This window comes from Littorina saxatilis, linkage group LG12, assembly GCF_037325665.1.
Source record: "Littorina saxatilis isolate snail1 linkage group LG12, US_GU_Lsax_2.0, whole genome shotgun sequence".
Lineage (NCBI taxonomy): Eukaryota > Metazoa > Mollusca > Gastropoda > Littorinimorpha > Littorinidae > Littorina > Littorina saxatilis.
Window position 1 is genome coordinate 18,166,840 of NC_090256.1, and position 4,596 is coordinate 18,171,435.

The following is a 4,596-nucleotide window of genomic DNA, read 5'->3' on the forward strand; positions in this document are numbered from 1 at the left end:
ATGAGAGTTCCTGGGTATGATATCCTCAGATATATTTTTCATTTTTTGGATAAACGTCTTTGATGACGTCATATCCGGCTTTTTGTAAAATTTGAGGCGGCACTGTCACACCCTCATTTTTCAAAATAATTGATTACAATTTTGGCCAAGCAATCTTCGACAAAGGCCGGACTTATGTATTGCATTTCAGCTTGGAGGCTTAAAAATTAATTCATGACTTTGGTCATTAAAAATCTGAAAATTGTAATTAAAATTATTCTTTTATAAAATGATCCAAAATTACGTTTATCTTATTCTTCATCATTTTCTGATTCCAAAAACATATAAATATGTTATATTCGGATTAAAAACAAGCTCTCAATGTTTAAAATATAAAAATTATGATTAAAATAAAATTTCCGAAATCGATTTAAAAATTTTTTTTAATCTTATTCCTTGTCGGTTCCTGATTCCAAAAACATGTAGATATGATATGTTTGGACCGTCGCGATATAACCTCCGTGGTTGAAAACGACGTTAAACACCAAATAAAGAAAGAAAGAAAGATATGTTTGGATTAAAAACACGCTCAGAAAGTTAAAACGAAGAGAGGCACAGAAAAGCGTGCTATGCAGCACAGCGCAACCACTACCGCGCTAATCAGGCTCATTAATTTCACTGCCTTTTGCACGAGCGGCGGACTACGGTCATTGTGACAAAATGTAGTGCGTTCAGTTTCATTCTGTGACTTCCACAGCTTGACTAAATGTAGTAATTTCGCCTTACGCGACTTGTTTTTTTTATGAGGTGGGGCTCTTGCCTCTTCTTCTATATATATATACGACTTGTGTCTGTCTATCGGTCTGTCTGTCTGTCTGTCTGTCTGTGTGTGTGTGTGTGTCCGCGATGCCAAGCCAAAGTTCTCGGTGGATCTCTTTCAAATTTGGAGACCGTATTTAGCTACACCCCGGACACAACCTCATCGATGAGATATTTCAACACGTGTTCTCAGCGCGCAGCGCTGAACCGATTTTGGTTTTTCGCGCGCAGCGCTGAACCGATTTTGGTTTTTCTCTCTATCCATTCCCAGTAACTCTTCCTTATCTTCTCCAGTGTTTTCAGCCGCGTTTGTCTCCCTTTCTCCGTGCGGTGCGCCGGCCGGGTCCCCGGCGCAGCCGGGTATTCGGCTCAACTTCTTCCCGGCGAAGCAAGTATTCATCTGCAGGGGCGGATCTGGGTTTTGAAAGGGGGGGTGCAAAGTTCTTTTTTTGTTTTGTTTGTATCTTATCAGCGAAGGCGCGAAGCGCCGAACCGATGGCGCGAAGCGCCGAGCATGCTAGGGGGGTCCGGGGGCATGCCCCCCCGGAATTTTTTTTTAAAAAGGAAGCAAAATTGTGCAATCTGGTGCAATCTGAGCGTGTAAAGTGCTATTTTCAGGTGATACATTTTTCTTCTTTTTTTTTTTCTTCTTTTTTTTGTTTTTGTTTTTTTGTCCCGCTGGGGGGGGGGGGGGGGTGGGGGTGCAATTGCACCCATTGCACCCCCCCCCCAGATCCGCCCCTGATCTGGTTTCTTATACGCCTCTTTCTCTCCCCCATCTCTGTCGCTCTCTTTCTCTCTCAGTCTCTCTTTCTCATTCTTGTTATGCCTGTCTGTCTGTTTGTCTGTCTGTCTGTCTGTCTGGTCTGTCTGTCTGTCTGTCTGTCTGTCTGTCTGTCTCTCTCCCTGTCTCTCTCTCTCTCTCTCTCTCTCTCTCTCTCTCTCTCTCTCTCTCTCTCTCTCTCTCTCTCTCTCTCTCTCTCTCTGCCTACTGCCTACTGGGACATGCTGTTTTTCTTGTAGAAGAAAGAATATTTATCTGGGTTTTTGTTTGCTTTTTATATTTAGTCAAGTTTTGACTAAATATTTTAACATCGAGGGGGAATCGAAACGAGGGTCGTGGTGTATGTGCGTGCGTGTGTGTGTGTGTGTGTCTGTGTGTGTGTGTAGAGCGATTCAGACTAAACTACTGGACCGATCTTTATGAAATTTGACATGAGAGTTCCTGGGTATGAAATCCCCGAATGTTTTTTTCATTTTTTTGATAAATGTCTTTGATGACGTCATATCCGGCTTTTCGTGAAAGTTGAGGCGGCACTGTCACGCCCTCATTTTTCAACCAAATTGGTTGAAAGTTTGGTCAAGTAATCTTCGACGAAGCCCGGACTTCGGTATTGCATTTCAGCTTGGTGGCTTAAAAATTAATTAATGACTTTGGTCATTAAAAATCTGAAAATTGTAAAAAAAAATAAAAATTTATAAAACGATCCAAATTTACGTTTATCTTATTCTCCATCAGTTGCTGATTCCAAAAACATATAAATATGTTATATTCGGATTAAAAACAAGCTCTGAAAATTAAATATATAAAAATTATTATCAAAATTAAATTGTCCAAATCAATTTAAAAACACTTTCATCTTATTCCTTGTCGGTTCCTGATTCCAAAAACATATAGATATGATATGTTTGGATTAAAAACACGCTCAGAAAGTTAAAACAAAGACAGGTACAGAAAAGCGTGCTATCCTTCTTAGCGCAACTACTACCCCGCTCTTCTTGTCAATTTCACTGCCTTTGCCATGAGCGCTGGACTGACGATGCTACGAGTATACGGTCTTGCTGAAAAATGGCATTGCGTTCAGTTTCATTCTGTGAGTTCGACAGCTACTTGACTAAATATTGTATTTTCGCCTTACGCGACTTGTTACATTTAGTCAAGTTATGACTAAATGTTTTAACATCGAGGGGGGAATCGAGACGAGGGTCGTGGTGTATGTGTGTGTGTGTGTGTGCGTGCGTGTAGAGCGATTCAGACCAAACTACTGGACCGATCTTTATGAAATTTGACATGAGAGTTTCTGGGTATGATATCCCCATACGTTTTTTTCATTTTTTTGATAAATGTCTTTGATGACGTCATATCCGGCTTTTCGTGAAAGTTGAGGCGGCACTGTCACGCCCTCATTTTTTAACCAAATTGGTTGAAATTTTGGTCAAGTAATGTTCGACGAAGCCCGGACTTCGGTATTGCATTTCAGCTTGGTGGCTTAAAATTTAATTAATGACTTTGGTCATTAAAAATCTGAAAATTGTAAAAACAATTTTTTGTTATAAAACTATCCAAATTTACGTTCATCTTATTCTCCATCATTTGCTGATTCCAAAAACATATACATATGTTATATTTGGATTAAAAACAAGCTCTGAAAATTAAATATATAAAAATTATTATCAAATTTTTTTTTTCGAAATCAATTTAAAAACACTTTCATCTTATTCCTTGTCGGTTCCTGATTCCAAAAACATATAGATATGATATGTTTGGATTCAAAACACGCTCAGAAAGTTAAAACGAAGAGAGGTACAGAAAAGCGTGCTATCCTTCTCAGCGCAACTACTACCCCGCTCTTCTTGTCAATTTCACTGCCTTCGCCATGAGCGGTGGACTGACGATGCTACGGTCTTGCTCAAAACATTGCATTGCGTTCAGTTTCATTCTGTGAGTTCGACAGCTACTTGACTAAATGTTGTATTTTCGCCTTACGCGACTTGTTTGTTTTTTGAATGGGCAAACAAATGTGGGGCTTTTTTGATGATGTGTGCAAATCTGCTTGCTATGGTGTATATATTTATATCCCATGACCTCCCTTCTTTGTCTCTGTTACTTCAGTATGGGTATATATGTTGTATTTTTATAGCTCAATAAATACATCATGGACTCCAAAAAATATATGATAGTGCAGATTCCGATTTGGGCAAAGAACTACTTTCCTCCCGACCTTTGACCTTGCGCCAAACAAATAGATTGTAATACACTCTTAATTGCTTTGCTGCTAAAGAGTTCTATCCGCAGTTTTATTAACCCGTGCATAACACTAGTTTGAACAGTCGAACACTATCACAATGCCCATGGCTACAAACCAAAACAAAAAAACGAGTACCCTCCCTTGCATCGTAGCAGACGACTGTCACACAGGTCTGTCAGCAGTGTCGGTGTGGGAACTGACAGAAGCTAGGGAGCACAGATAATAGAAGCCCTGTCACATAGACTAATCACACAATCAATACACATTTGGCTCATGTTTTAAATGACAGTTTCGAGTTTGTTAGTCAAACTCAAAGCAACAACACTGGTCTGGTGTCATGCGTAGCGGGACCGAGAAGCGTCCTTACTGCATGGTTTGGGGTGGCTTCGCTTCGTATCAAACATCGGCTGTTTCACGTATTTTGCGAGCAAGTCTACTCTTTTGCCTGGCTCTGCAGTAAGTCCACATTGGCGATGAAGGTATCCAAGAACTTAACATGTGTGCATTTTTCCGTAATCCAGTCATATTCCTTCAAAATGCAATCAATCGGCGGTGACAGACTTGGTGTCAGCAATTCGCGACTTCACCAACTTGGTCCCGTTTTCCTCACACCCATACCAGTTTAGGTTCATCCATGCAAACACACTCGCAAAACAGTTTATCACGTAGATACATTTCAAATAGGGAGCAAATGGTTAAATCTAAACCTACATATTTGTTCCCTAAAATTTGCTTCTCTGTCAATAAGCCTGATTGTATAATAATACGT